Here is a 16,989-nt window from a genome sequence, read left to right as displayed (position 1 = left end):
GAAAATACAGGTATGAAGAATTATAGACTGGTCTGCATATGAAGATCTAATCTGTTTCCAGAATTTACCAGGTTATGTTGCCTTACTTTAATCTATCATGGTCATGGGTTTTTTTCAGGTTACCATTAAATGTGGAAAAACGAGTATTTCTTCATGTAAGTTTTAGAATGTATTGCTTTGAAATTTTTTTCGTTATACCGAGTTCTTATATTGAGGGTACAGATAATAAACCAGATGTATTTGTGCCATTCCTTAGCCATGTGTTTTAACATCTAAACATTAGTTTCTTTCCAGAATGCCAAGTTTGACCAACCTAACTTTTTAAAGTCAGAGCAATAGCAGGTTTGGACTTTTATAACTGTGTTTCTGCTGAGATAATATGCTAATTTGCAGTCTTCTGTTACTTGCTGCTACATTGCAATTCACTGCATACAACACACCCAGAATTTCTCTAAGTACTTAACTGACTTTTCTGTTAAAGGCCCAAAGTAGCTGGCAAGAGCTAGTGAATCACAGTTCTGGGAGAAAGCTGACTGCTTGGTATTTACATACATAACTATCAATTTGTGATTACGCAGCTGTCACATCCATGCAATTTCCCTCATGCTCCAACAATGTGCAATAGATGAAGCTCTTTCATCAAGTCCACCTGTACATAGTTATTTTTTACTGTTATTCTTCTGGATTCAATGAACCAATTATTTTCCCCTTTCACACACACACACCCCCCCACACATACACCCTTAATAATATAATACAAATTTTAATTATTGATCTAAATCTAGAAGTTATTAATCTAGAATTTATTAGTATTTAGACTATTTAGAAATCTTGTATGTCTTCCTGGCAAATCTTACTTGTGATACATATTGTTAGTCTGGATATTTTATTTTCATATATTTGAATATTCCTGAATCACAACTAAAATTGAGAAAATTGCCTTGCAAAAGAAAATATAAATAGGAATAACATTGATTAGTTTGAATTATCTAGTCAGCAATGTCTCATTCTGTAGGATTATACTTTTTTAATTGTAAAACAGAATATATGAGGAATTTGACCACTTCACTGTGATATAACCATCCTTTCCTTTTTTATTTTTTTTTCTATAAATAAAGATGTTCTTTGAATGTAAACTGGCTTCTTATTAGTGGAAAACTTTATCACACTTTTCACAGTGCTCTAACACATCTTCACATCTTCAGATCTTTTGTCATCAGTGCCTTCTCTTTGGGAATGATGGCTCAGCAGATACTATCAGAATGTATGCATATTATGATCATGCTTCAATGCATGATGGCACTACAGATAGTACTGGATATATTGCCACAAACTGGACTTCATTTTTATATCTAAATTAAAAGTATTAAAATACTTTTTTTTTAAAATACAACTACCAAAATTCTGCCACAAGATGGCCTCTGTGTCTAACAAAACCATAATACCTGTATTTCACATGCTGAAAAATATGTGAATAAAACACTACTAAAAACTAAAGCCATTTATAAAGACCTGGATACTCCACTATACATTATCATTAACATTAGTGCAAAGCAGCAAGAACTGTGGGCATTTCAGTAGCAATTATACAATGGGAACAACTGTGTTCAGCCTCCTCTTCCTAGGAATTTGAGATTATTTTTTAAATTAATTGGATGGTAAAAATATATTAATTCTGCTTATGTTAAAAGGTCATTTTTATTAGTAGCAAACACTAATCAAGAGACTAAATAAACCATATAGTTTATTAAGTTTGGGAAAAGACTAATAAGGCAGATTAAAAAATTAACAACAGTTTTTAATATAAAAATTCATGTTCTCCTCTGAGGAGGTAACCTTTAGACCTGCTAGTTATTTTTCTCTTCTTGCAGTAACTTTCACTTACAGTCTGAAACTAGCAACTAGTCTTGCTGTGGCCCACTAAAACTGAGCGCTTGCTGATGATGTGCTTTTCCTCTGTTCCTCTCCCTCCTCATCTCCCACCAATTCTGCCTTGTCCTGGGGCTTTCCCTGCTAGCTGTTCTAGGTAGCCTTCACAGCTTTTGTTCCCACTTTTTTGTTATTTCATCTCTTGGAAGGGCATGGGTAGCATCGAGCACAGACTTTCTCAGCTCACTAAAGAAAAACATATTTAAAACACACATTTTAACAAAAAATTATATACACAACACAGGCAAAACAAACATGCTTATGCTTGCCCACTTTGTTTCTTTTGCTCTACCGGAAGGCCACAGAGTCATAGAATCATTTAGGTTGAAAAAGGCCTTTAAGATCATTGAGTCCAACCATTAAGTACCTTCTTTGACTAGGTCTCCCTGAACCCAGGGACTCCTGGCAGGAAAAGGGAATATGGGATGTTTCTCTTCATGTTAGGTCTCAGCCAACAGGTTTGTATACAGATACAATTTTTTATCCTAATTTGTTTTTCAGAGAAGAGATTCTTCCCCCTCTAAAGTTCATAGGCTGTAATCAAAACCTTCAAACAAGACAGGTTTCAGACCAAAATGTGGCCTTCTGTTCAACAGTGCAATGCCAGCAGCAGCAATGAGACCCCAAAATGTAGATTTTTATGGCTAAAGTAAATCAAAATCAAGATGTAGCAGAATCTAAAGAGACCTTGTCAAAAAGGGAGGAGCAGGGAGATATCACTAAGGTGGCTCTCAAGCCTTATGGAAGGAAGAATATCTGACTACTCTGCTTCTTTCCGAATAGCAAATATCAGTCACAGGCTGGTATGACTGAATTATTGCTGTGGAACATCCAATTTCTTATCTAGAATCAAAGCTGTCATTTGCTTTTCATTCAATCAAATATTGTTTCCTAAATGAAAGGGTTCTCTCAGTGAGATTTAGACTCACTGAACTGCAATCAAAAGGTAGGAAAGAAGTAGGTCTGTATGGGACAAATCTGCTTCTGTGCTGTGTTACTAGCTGTAAAAATAGGCTGGACTGAGAGCAAAACTATTGCTTAGAATGGGTATGTTTTCTATACCTAAATAAAAGGTGACGTTGTATATTTCTGCTAAACACTGAAGGCAACTGAACAGAAAGAGAGCTAAGATAGGAAGTGAATTGCTCATAAAGAAATCACCTAGACAACTGTAATTTGGCAGACTGAATACAGAAGCTAATTATTTAAACGCTGGACAGTTAAACAGAAAAGAAAGAAAAACATGTATTCCTTTTGTGGCATTGTTACAGAATGGGTTGCCAACTGTCTCTGAGATTGACAAAGTGCAAAGGTATAAAGCAAACTCTGCATATTCAACATTTAGCATACAAATTCTCTTAGGGAGATAGAGCTCAGTAAGCAGGATCAGTAAGCTGTTGAATACAACAGATGGGTTTAATTAAAAAAAATTATAATGGCATTTAATCAATATCTCACCCAAGCCCCTTGCAAAAATGAGTTATTTTATCCTTTCAATAGTCCTGGAAGAGGTACTGTTTTCATAGAAATAACTATCTGTGGCAATCTCCAAGCACAAGAGTCTCACCTGAAAAACTCCCAAGTGAATTGGAGGAGAGCTCACATGCAGAGCTGTGGGGGAACGCCAGTAGGGGGTCTTTTCAGCAATTCTCAACGACTCATTTCAGTGAGCTGGTCTTAAGCGCAGTGAGCTAAACCCCTGAAAGGGCAGAGGCACTCAGGAACCTGGCATAAAATAGCCCAGCCAAAATCACTCCTTTCTTTCCATACAATCTCTACACTTTACCTTAAGACACAACAAAAAGTCATTGAGCATCTCTGATTCATCTCAGAAAAGTTGTCAAACAAAGAAATGCATTATCTGCAGTTCCTCTGGTCCTAAGTAGAGGGGCTTGAACATATGTCTGAATACTGCACACCAGGTACCAGTCTGTTCTGAGGCTCCTTCAGAGTCTCCTTTTTCATGAAGATGCTAGAATATATTCTCTAATGGCTTTGCCTATCCATTAGCTATGCAGTAGAAACAAGGTCCTTGCATGATGCTCTAAAGAAATACTTAGGAGGTCTCCTAATAATTCTACACAACATAGATGTTTGGAAAAGCACAAACACACCTATTTCAGCTGATCTGAAACTGAGTTGAATCATATAATACACAATGAACTTTAAGGAGCTGAAAAAAATTTAATGGAAAGTTTCCCTATGTATAGACTTGCTTTGTCCTCAGAAAAGAAGAATCATTATTATGATTAAAATAAGAATCATTACTAGAGAAATTCTAAAATAGAAAGTGCAACTTTATGTTTGATTCTTCATATTGTATTTCATTTTCTCCCAGGAAACACTCAAAAGCCTTTCTCACTCATTACAACATAATCTACAGAAAAAAATAAAAATAAAATAAAATAAACCCCCCTCCCAAAAACCCAATTCACTTTTTGGAACACCCAGTATCATTACAAGAGTCTGATGAACTGAAAAATATTGCCTTAATACTTCTATTACTTAATTAAAATCTTATTTTAATAAAAATTCATTTCTACTCTGGCAATTTGAAGAGCTCCCATTGTTAATAGACTCATATGAAAACAATTTTCTCATATACTATTAGAGGTTAACAAAAGACTTATTATGAATTAGTGATCTACTGTAACATTGTAATAAATCATAGTAAAGCTTGCAAGAATAGAAAAGTAGAGTCCATGTTTCATCCTTTCTCCCTGAACAATGAAAGTATGATAAATATAAGAAAAATTATTCTATAATAGAGTATGCAAGTGCAAGACTTTGTCCTTATCTCTAGCCAAAGTGAAACACAACCCTTCATCATTACTATGGTAACCCTATTCTTAGTCTTTCAAAAAAATTCACATGCTTTTGAACTCCCCATTACATATATAAATTCTTTATGTCACAGTGGATATACACCCCTGATGGAAGATTTTCCAAATCCATATGCAGGGTCTTAGATGCCTAGATCTCACTGACCTTTTTTATCCATTGAGCACCTACCACATCATTGTTACCATTAAGAACTTTTGTGCTGTAGCTTTCCAAATGAAAAAATTGTGGCTCTTCAACTTGTTAAAATATTTCAAAATCCATACATAATCTTTATCATCATTGCACGCTATTTTGGAGTCCAGTTTTGATACTATCACTTCCAGAAATGCTATCACCTATTTTAATTTTGGCCTTAGGTCAGATTATAACCAGAGCAGACTAATTACATATCAGAATCTGAAAGAACTTAATAGAACTGGAAGGACTCCAGACATGATTATTATTATTCAATGCCAGCTTTCTACTGCAAGTGCCAATTTCACCAGCAGACGATGCAGAAGAGCTTCTACAAAGATATTATTTCTAGTATCTTCAAACTTGAAAGCAACATATAATAACTCACTTCGGTAAGACAATGGAATAGAAATTCCTGAAAGATTGCATTACTTACTTGTTTCTTCATGAGTTACTCCCTTGCAGAGTATTTTGAGGTGAAGGCATGCAAACAATCTAAACTGCAGATATAATGCAATCAGAAATAGGAATGCTTTCTTTTAAGTGTTAAGAGTAATACTTTGTTAAGGTCCATGCCTGTGCCTGAGGAGTTAAGGAAAGGAATAAAAAAAAGGTTGAAGTGGTATAGAATCAAATGTTAAAAAATATTTTGGAGTATTTTGTTTCTAGAAAGAAAGAGGGAAGTATTCTGTACTGAAGAAACTCATCATCAGAAGAGGTTCGTGTTTCATATATTTTCAAACATTTTTAAAAACTAGTAACCTTTTCGAGGTAAATGAATAGTTACTAATGGAGATAGCCAATTTATGTTCTCCATGTTTGGTGTTGGTTTTTTTTTTTCTTATGGAGTTTTGACAAAATGTCATTCCTCAGGGAAAACAAGATGCTACAAAAAAATCTGGAAGTTTTTCTGAGAACATCTGTCAAGTGTTAAGCTGATACAATGAAAGATTTTATAGTACTTCTAAAACTAAATCCAAATGATTTCAAAAATACTTTAGCTCATCCCTCTGTTTACACATACAGAAACTCCTAAAAGTCTTAGATTTTTCTCAGTCTGCAAGTAAAACAGTGAAGGTCTTCCGCTATTATTATTTTTTTTAACTATGGGGGCATCTTCTGTAATCTTCCAGAAACAACTGTTGCCAAGAGCTGTGCATAGACCTGAATGGTTTAGAAAAAAACAAGGAAGGGCAAAAGGGGCAACTACATCGACTCCACATGCAAAGTGAGCAGATCTACTGTGGGTTTACTGAACCATTTCTACTCAGTTTATTCTGCCTTTAGGCTTCGCTTTTGAGTATTTTTATTCATTTGTTACGTACTGTATAAGTGCTGTGAGTTTTAATCAAGAGCTTCACATTTTTTCTAATTGTTGTCATGTCAAAGTATCTACAATCTCAGCATATACTGAGAAAATATTTCTGAGGGGGGCAGCAAACTGTCAATGCCTGTCTGGAAGAGGTTGAGGAGACTTCCTCTGCAGCATGGTGCACGGTTCTGTTCATGTATATTCAAAAGGAATGAACTTAAAGTGCTGAATCTTTGCTGAGCCCTTCTGCAAAGAAGGAATAGTTAAAAGATCATGGAAAAAGAGAAGGGATTTTAAAAGGAAACTTTAAAAGTCGATCTACCCAGAGAAAATTAAAATCTGAACAAATATTTTCAGTTAGATAAAACACAATACCTGTTCCTGAACATAAACATAAATACAGATTGGGAATGAGGTACTTTCCTAACCATCACAACTTTCCAGCAGGATTAATTGGGGAAAATACCTAAAGCATTATAAAATGTAGTTCTTAAAGTTCATGAAATTTTTTATAACAGCAGTCTTCAACAGTGGAGAACTGAAGTAAGAAGGAGATAAATTCTCTGTCCATTTTGGTGTTCCTCGATTATACAGACAGGTAGAGACTGGGCAGGAATTATCATCGTATCCTTTATACCAGTTGCTCAATCCACCTCATTTTACAAGTAGGCTCCTGCCACTCCTTGTCACATTATGTACTGTGTACATGCAGAGACTCACATACACACACCTAAACCTGACAAGCAACCAAGAACCTCAGTTCATGTCTAAAAAGGTATAAAATTAATATGATTTATGGTATCCTGGCTGACAATAAACTGCTGTCAAACCTTAAGTCTCTTTTCTTTCCCAGTGACTGGTAGCCATGGCTACACAATGTAATAAAGTTAAGTGATCCACAATGGTGTAATACATGGTGTGTTTACTGTAACTGATTTTATTATGAAACCCCAAGAAGATAAAACTAGTAATTCAGGGTGAAATGGAAATTAGCTACTAGTTAAAATTGTGCTTATATTTTCATAAAAAATGCATGCTTTGTTGAACAGCATAATTTCTTTTCCTGAATAATTTATGACAGCCAGTCTGTCCCTTTGAAATGTTCATATTAATTTTAATGAGCTTGTCAAAGCTATTCCAGCTATTTTATGTTTAATAGATTTAGCTGGGGTAATGTTTTAACCCTTTGCTTCTTTTAACCAACATACAAATCTGCCATACAAATCTGTTTTATACAAAATAGCTTCTTTATTTTAAAATTTATAGATTAGCACCTATAGTTCATCCAAATAGTAGTAACATCATAATTCTCTATACTACAGTTTATATTTCTATATCAAGTTAAAGTTTTACTCTGCAGAAAAAATGGAAAAGGTAGGTTTTCAGTTAATTACCCTAGTGTTTCAATTACAAGTTTTCAGAGGTAGCATTTGCATTTACATTTTTGGTTTTTTCCCTAGTTTAAACTCAAGGTAGCTAAACATTTTCACTTTATTCTGAACAGGCTGGGACACATTTACGTGCATATTTTTCTCTGTTTCACATTGTGTAGCTGTTCATGCTTCCATCGAATAATGCTCTACTTTCAACTGCTTTTAATTACTAAAATTCATTTGAACTACTAATCAACAGGCACTATAGAAACTGATGGTAATGATACCATCATTCCACTTTCACCTTTTCTTTGAATGCCTTCTTCACTGCATTCAAGCTGGGCCTCTTGGATCATTGGTATTTACCTGCAAATATTTTTTGATCTCTACTTACCTGGGTCAGGGCCAGGACCAAACTCTGTGTAAAAGACATTAAAGCTCTGTTTAAGAGCCAACCATAGCAGTTTTGTGTAGAAATGTGAGGAGCAGAAAACAAAAGCGTTATTACTGGGACATCCAGAGGGACAGGAACACGCGTGCTTTGGCTGAAACATGATCCAGTTTGGTTTATGTGACTCAGTCCTTTTCTGTGAAAATTTATCAATTTCTGTCAACTATTTCTGAACTACAGAAACATTTTAACAACTTGTTTGTTGACACTATTCTGGTCATGAATGGAAATAATCTTCAAAAGCACAGAAGACTCAGTAGATGTTTCTATATCATTTGGCTACGCTAAATTTCCATATCCAGCACCCTAAAAAAAGGATAAGAACTGCAGTCTTAAAATCTGAGGCCAAGTTTAGTAGACATTACCTACCTCTAGTTTATTCTTCTACTGCTAGCTTTTAAGATATTTTTTTTTAACTCAACACATACATTTATAATATTAGTCCATTATGATGATAAATAAATATGTCTGGGATATGAAGACTCATTCAGCAAATGAACATTCTGTTACCCAAAAGTAACAGGTGAGTAAGAGCTCTATTTAAAAATTATATAGAATATTAGTCTGAAATTTTTAAAGATTTAAAAAAAAGGCAAGAAGATTAAATTAAATACAAGGAACTAGTATGTTTTTAGATGAATTAATTCTGGAAAATGATCACAATTTATTAATGCTACTTCAGTTATAATAGGTTTGTTAACAGCTTGGTACAGGCTCAAATGTCAGAAATGGAAAAAAACTTCAGATCTTTCTTAAATAGGGGTCCAGTATTGTGCTCAGCAGTGGAATGTGTTGGGTAAGGGGAGATTCTTAAGAGGAAGAGAAGAGTTTCTGTCACCTATGGTCAGACAAAATAATCTAGAAACATCTGCAAGTCATTATAAGGATCATTACTGTGGTTCCACAAGTTGCAGGAAGGATATTTATGTAACTGACCATTCCAATGAGCATTAACATCTGCAGAGAAAACATCTGCACCTTCTTTGGAGGGTGGTCTATTGATAAGGGTTATCCTGGCAAAAACTGCAGTTGTAAATAAAACCCGAGACTAAATTTGCAAAGCTGACTCGGAAAGAAATATTTCCCAAGAGAATAATCCATTTATTTATTTTACTCTCTCTGCTAGATTACAGTTGCTCATAGACATGAGAGGACAGGATGTGGTTATACTACCATACATCTGCAATCCCCAGTAGCCGTGAGGATGGTTGATGTTGTTACCGTGCAAGCTATAAGTACTTGATTATAAATTATTATTTTTTTAATGTATGCAATACTGGGAATAGCTCTCAGAACATGCTTTCACTTGCAGTGCAGTTCAGCTGCTCTGAGCTGTGAACCAGGACAGGGTCTTAATGACACCAAATAAAATGCTGATTCTTTGAAAGATAATTTTTTACAGTCTTCTAGGCACTTGAGTCAGAGAAAACACACATTACATGTAACAGGCAAAGACACCTTGAGAACATGTTTTCATGACATGCTTCAAACATTTTTGAATGAATGAATGAAGAACATGTTGTTACAATGATTTTAAAGTACAAAAAGAACGATAGCATGCAATGGGATGGCAAGGTTGTTGGGGGTTTCGTTGAGTTTTTTCCCCCCTCTCTGCCATGATAATATTATACTGCAATAAGGAGTTTAAAAATGTCTTATCTCCACAGGCCTCTAAGTCCCCCTGTGGGCTGCAGTAGGGCTTCTTGTTACAAAATGAAGTGCAAGAGGAAAAAACGTACATGTATGGTATGTTGCCATAAATGTCTGCATATTATGAAAGTAGGTGAATTTATCTTCCACAAGAATTTTATACTTTGAATCAAGAAAAAAATAAATCAAAGCAAAAGCATGCAGTTCTCCCCTTTTCTCTGAAAAAAATAATTTACATCTTAGCATGTAACTTCTAAGACAAAAAATTTTAAAAGAAATTTTTCAAATTAGGTTGGAAACCAAAGCAGAAGGCTTATTCTGGCAATTTTTTCCACTTGCAATAATCTTCATAGTCTGCTAAGTACAATTCTGACTTACTTCATGTGCTCATATTTGATGCTGTTGGGGTTTCAAAATCTGTTGCAGCCTTCCTTTTACTATGCTCAAAATTATGATGGGATTGGAGCCAACTATTTTCTGCAACAGATTTCTCTTTGTAAGCTACATTTGCAATTTAGCCACCAGTATTTCATGGATCTTAAATACTACAAACCCTTTCCAAGTCTTACTAGTTAGCCAGAATTACAGCAACTCCAAGGCTGTAAAACAAGAGAGCAGTTTTGTGACTTACCTTCAAACCAAACCAAACTGAAATACACTATCATCTGAGAAAATGGAGATCTAAAGATTCTATAATTTGATTTTCCATGCACTGAAAACACTTGGTACTTGAAGACCAAGTGCTCATTTCTGATAACTCATTGTCCATCCAAGCTTGATGTTCACAGGATAGTGGTAATGCTGTGGAGCTTGATCTCAGTCTTTAACAATAAGTGGGAGCCTGGGCAAACTCCATGTGCCTGTGCAAGCTGGAATCATATTTGCTTGCACTCCCATGATGTTGCTTAGAAGCTTGAAAAATTTAGTGACTGCAAGAAGTAAACTAGCATTTTTATTTCTTTTATGTACTCATGACCCAGGAGATAGTAAGAAGGGAGCATTTCAGAAGAGTTGTTGTGGTTTTTTTTTTTTTAAGGGAAAGATTGAGGAGGGAGGGAAGAGAGAAAAACAACCCTAAATGTAATTGCCACAATAAGACTCTGCCAGAGATAACAATGAAGCTCCACAGGCCTAAGATGTCCACATGAATAAGAATATCATCTGGAGTTATATTAGGGTAAAATATAATAGCCTAGAACATGATTAGGGCATGCTTTGGAGCATGAACTGTACCACCTACAGCTTTGCATTAGGGAGACATGTCATCACAACATACCACAGCAAATTTTTCCTGGAGCAACAGATATAGCCACTGTCAAATTAGAGCAGAAGATCATTGGTCCTATGTTGCATTTATGGTATTCCTGAGTTCCAAAAAAACCTTAGTGAACCTGTAGGTTTAAACACTCTAAAAACAAAGCTGAACTACACTATATTTTGTACACCCTCTTACATAGCCAGGCAAATATTATCATTCAATTCAACATTTCCCTCAGGGAAGTGGGTTACTACTCATGGAATAAATTAATGTATACTGTCTGTCATGCCATCATAACTGTCCTTTAGCATTTGGTCCATAACATCTGCGCTGCACAGATTTTTCTTCCCTGAACATTTTGCCTGCATTGCACTTTACAGAACCAATACAAAAACAACAGTATGGTTTTGCATTTCAGGATTGCATAATACTCTATATGCTTTAAAACAGAGTAAAAGCTGACAGTAAAACCTTAGCTTTGTCATCTTCCAGCTTGAATGCTTGTCGCAAAATGCTTTATTTACCCTATAAAAAAAATGACTGTAACTAAATAAAGTGGAACAAGGAGCTTCCACTGTAGAGTGTTAATGTAAAGCTAGCCAGGAGGGCTCAGAAAAAGAGGAGAGTCCCCAGGAGAAAAGGAACTGCCTAGGGGTTATTAATAGACTTGGAAAAAAATCCCTGTGGCGAGAAGGAAACTAAACACAAACTAAGTCGATGAAGCAAATGGAATCTGACAAGGAGCAAGAGGAGAAAACAATCAAGGATCAAATTCTATTAAACACTTTCATTAATGTTGTAAAATACATAATAAAGAATACACTCTGAAAAAAGTAGATGACACTAAGACAGGAAAGGTTATAAGCACAACATCAAATAAAAAAACAGGACCTAAGAAAAAGTACGATGGAATTCAATGCACGAGTGTTATATTTGGTAGAAAGAAATAAAATGCAGAACTTCAACAATGAGGGGAATAGCTGCTCAGGCATAAGAATTTTTTTTATTGCTATTTTAATTTTTGAATGTTGAAAGGAAGCCTTTTAGATTTCAAATCTTATCTAAGCCAAGCAATTCTATTACATTTTTATTCTGAACAACAAAAAATTCTTCTCTTTTGAGATAAATGAACAAAGCAGTTAGGGTAATAAGTTTCCTTGTTCATGCAGAAAAGAACCTGCTTTATGGAAAATTCCATGAGCAAGTCTAACTCTGCCTCTTTTGAATGGTAACAATGACTTCAGCCCTATTTTGCGTATCTTCAAATTCTCTTGTTCAAACCAGTCTCAAAAACTAGCTGAGAGCTTCATTTAAACATATATGTTTACAAGGCAGACAATTGTAAGCAGGTCACCATATGACACTGGCTGTAGATTACAAATGAGTCACCTATGAAAAAAATTTCTTCTTCCTGGAATTTTCCCTTTGAAAACACAGCATCTTTACTGGAAACTGCAGTGACAACGCTTCTCCAGATAACGATCCCATCCATGTACAATATCTCTCCTACAGTGTTGCTCTTAGCTCATTGCTACTATTATTTAAGGGTATAAACTAAAGCTTGTGTCTGGAGCACTGATTGCCCGCTCTTATGCAGTATAAACAGAATATTCCCGTTTTGAACACTCCTAATCTCTCAGCACTGTCGCAATTACCCTGGATGCCAAGACTGACATTGGAAAATATTCACTGAGCAGCTCAACCTTCTGCTGCTTGTGAAGAGTGAGTGATATGCTCTAGAAGCCCTACTTCTACACATAGGAAAGTTTAACATCATCATTGACATACAGATATTTTTCCATGGTATGATGCTGTTGCTTAGCCAGTTGAACTTGCTTTATATTGCAGTGGAATTTAATAAGATGCATGAACCACTATGACTCAGCAGCAGTTACCTTGCATCTTTATACAGTGTTCAAACACTTGCTATGGGAATGAATCCTCACTGTACACTGAATTCTGCCAGCCTGCTAAATGGATGTTTAAGGTACATATGAAGGATGATTCAAGATGCTTCATGGGTTATTCAATGACATACAGTTCAGCTTAAAATGCAATATTGGACTTTAACAGCCATTACAAAAGTTCAATAAATATTTTTTCTTCCTACCACTCATCTTCCCTTTAGAAGTTTTTCATGGAAAAAAACCCAAAAAACCCAAAAAAACCAAAGAAGTGTTAAATACTACATAGCTCTCTTTATATACAAAACATTCCAGCAGTCATAGACTTTTTTTTTTATTTTCCCTTTTGAAGCATCCCAGACAGATGTGCTACTCTGGATTCAGAATTTAGAAAGATTAGCACCCCTACCCACCATCTTCTGAAAACAATTTCACAAAAAATAAAAAAAACTTTCCAAGTAATATTTGAGAGAATATAAAACCACTCTGTTATCAGATACATACATAGGGCTTTTTATCTAGGGTCATGTCCCTACATGATGTCAATCACTGTGCTCCACCAGTAGCTAAATATCTAACCCACAGCTCCTTCTTTGTAACATGCTCTACATTTTTGCTTCATACATATAATTGTAGGTCTTTTGCATCTACAATCAGACAGGAGTTCTGTCTTTGCATTTGAGAAACTTAGCTATCAACTTAATATCCTATGGCAACAAACCACTAAAGAACAAAGAATTTTAACCACTAAAACATGAATATATGTCATTCTCAGTTCAAAATCAGTATGCATCACTATCTTAGAGCACTCACATTTCTCACCTTCACCCCAAACTCCTGTTCACACATACCTCTCAAAGATTTCATGGAAATACAGAATGCTAAAAAAGTTCTTATTGAATACAAATGTGATAGAAAAGATTACATTTATTTCCTCCAGATAAAAATACAGCAACCAGATAGCAGTAACAAAACCCCACTTATTTTCTTAATTTGAGAAAACAGTAGCAGCTTGACCAATGACAGCCACATGACAGAAGTATGGATGTCTTTCTTCCCTTTAACCACATACTTTAGACTTACCTCAGAAAAAAAGGTCAGTTTCCAGGAGAATCTTCCAAAGGGAAGAAACTACTTAGAAAAGGATATTAAATATTAGCTGAAAAAACATTAAATAAAGTTGTTGTCCAGAAAAAGAAAGTAGTATTCCAGAAACAGCAGCAAAGTTCCTGATAAACTGATGTACATTCAAGTAAATCTAGATACTCTTAAAGTCAAGGGACATCAATCTGTAGACTCAGTATTAAGCGGTTTATGTTTATTTTGGCCTTTCAGATCTTATAAATTTTGTATGAAATCCAGTATCACTAAGGGAAAGAGATGTATTAGATTCAACCTTCTAATTAGAACCTCTGAACCTTGCAAAGACTTTCATTTTTCCTGTAGATGCTGATTTTCCACTGTGTTCAAAGGCTTCTTACTGTTAAAAATGCTATAACTTCATTAGTTAAAATTAATGAAAGAACATGATAAACAAAGCAAAACTGATCATATTGTATAATTAAAATTATAGCAAAAGACAATCAGAAGCAGAGTTTAAATTTACTCGAATATCAGTTCTTCAGTCATCTGAGGACCTAGGCCATTGCAAACTATTTTATTAATTAGAAATTAAACAATACAATTGTTGGACCAAATTAATACCAATAAGTAAATAGAGGATAAAAATATCAAGTTGATTTTGTTCTTTTATTTATGAATTTGTTCTTCAACTGTGTTTTTTACACAGTGTAATGCTAACAGTGTACTTTTGGTATTTTGAATGCCACAAATGGATGTCTGCTTACCAAAAGCTATAGAAAAATATTTTCCTCCCTAAGGTAGGTGTGAAAATATAGGTAATTCTTGGTTTTAAACATATAGTTGATACAGCTATGTTCACTGAACTGTATTTTGTAGGCAAAACATACCAGGGACCTGACATTTTTTGACAAATAAAATTAAATTTTCAAAGTACAGTCTAGCTACTGAATGCATGTGAAGGTCAATAATGAAACTATAATAGACCTCTAATTCTTAGAAAAAAAAAAAGACAGAAATCAATAATTGTTATTCAAGATGGCCTCTATCCCCCTCCTCCTCTTACTACCCTGCTTTAAGGCCAGTTCGTTTTTTTGGGAGATGTATCTGAAAAATATTCATGAAGGGTCAGTTTGAGCTGTAGTCCTTGCAGTAGGCAGGGCTCTTTTGTTCCTTAGGTAATACGTGCTTGCATAAAAGCTACATAAAATCTAGTCATCAACTCTTTCAGGTTGTAACTTCCAATACAACAATGTAAGAATCCTCAGGAATAAAGAATAAGGCCTAGAATGTATTCCTTTTTTAGGGGAGGAAAACAATAAATAAATAAAAGGAGAACGTACTGAAATCTTGTAGAAAGATTTTTGAGTATGAAAAGCCCCAAAGTTTCCAAGGAAGTTACAACGCAGACTAAAGTAATTCTGAATCTCCTGGTCAAACCTTTCACCAAATAGAACATGAGATAGGGTATTATTTAGTTCATTATTATGTTCACACTATCATAACAGTTTAGTGAACAGGATAAATAGATATTTAAGTATCTATCTGATATATTTAGAGGGGAAAAAACCCCACCTTGCATTATCATGGGGAAGATAATCTAAGTGTCATCAGTGAAAGGCCTCATGCTGCCAGTATTAAGAGATTGTTGTAATTATGTAAAGCCTGATATGGGATTCAAGTAATAAGCAGCTAAAGGAGGATAATATAATTACTGCTAATCAACATGGGTAGATGGAAAAATAGATCTTGTCAAATTAAGTTGGTATCATTTTTATGAAATTATAAATTCAGTTGATAAAAATCATCAAGGCAGATACTAATGGGATTAACAGCTGAGTAAAAAATAGACCTCAGCATCCAGTGTAAAAAGGGAATATCACCAAGTGGCTGTTTTTCTTTCATCATGCTTTTCTGGCACTAATTTTACATTTATTTACATTTTTAAAGAGCCAAGGACAAAAATAGTTCAGCCAATGCTGATAAATTTAATTGTTGACTCCACGAATGTTCAAGGAAAACAGGTTCAATTGAGGGAAAAATTCAGTACGGTAACATGCGCATTCAGGAGCAGAGCATGGAGGCTGTTCTTACGCTATAAAAGAAAGAGTATGAGATTCCCCAGGCAGGACTCGGGTAAAGGAGACACAACTCAGTCTCTTATCTGCCATCAGCCTGAACAGCTGAGTATTTCCCCAGAGATCTTGACACATGAAGAACAAGAGCAGTTCACAGAAACACACCTAGACCCTAGTCCCTATGATAATAACAGAAGGGGGTGCAAAGGTGACTGCCAAGGAAAAGAGGTCACCACTCCAAGGCTGTTCCATGGGGCTGACAGGCTGGAAACATGCAATTGCAATGCTCCCATACCCTGTAGGAGAAGCTGCTGTGGTGCTAAGCTGAGCTCAAAGCCCTGATTCTGAGTAAGCTACAGTTGTAAGGATGACGGACGAAAGAAGCACTAAAAGAATTACTCATAAAAAATAGAAGACATAAGATATGTAACAAAAAAAAGCCTCAAGCAGCTCTGTTTATTTTAAAGGATGTCAAGCTGAGCAGCTAGAAGAGTCCTTAGACAGTCCTTCAGTTTAATTCACTGCAGATGAACACAGGAAAATCCAGAGGAAAAAACCAATGTCTTTGCAAGTGAGGGTGGTTAACCACTGAACAGCTACTGGGAGAACACCACAGGTGAGTATTGTAGTAGGTTCCCAATGTTACATATACACAGAAAAATGTGATTTCGCTCCAACTCTTGTACCTGAAAGAGTATGTTCTGGAATCCTAATTCCAACATTACTTGGGAAGTCATGAAGTCACAGTGTCTCCTGGCCAGAAATCTTTCTGAGCTAAAAGAGCCTTTTAGGCCACCAAAGAAATACCTTGCTCTATATGCATTTCGTAAAAGGTATATTTGTCCTTTTCTAGATCAGAAGATATGCTCTCCATTCTATCCCAGCTCATTTATGTGAGGTGGTCCCATCCTAAATTGCCAGAACCTACTTTAACCT

Source organism: Falco peregrinus, chromosome 2, assembly GCF_023634155.1.
Source record: "Falco peregrinus isolate bFalPer1 chromosome 2, bFalPer1.pri, whole genome shotgun sequence".
In the NCBI taxonomy this organism is placed as follows: Eukaryota; Metazoa; Chordata; class Aves; order Falconiformes; family Falconidae; genus Falco; species Falco peregrinus.
Note: the sequence above shows the minus strand (reverse complement) of the source record.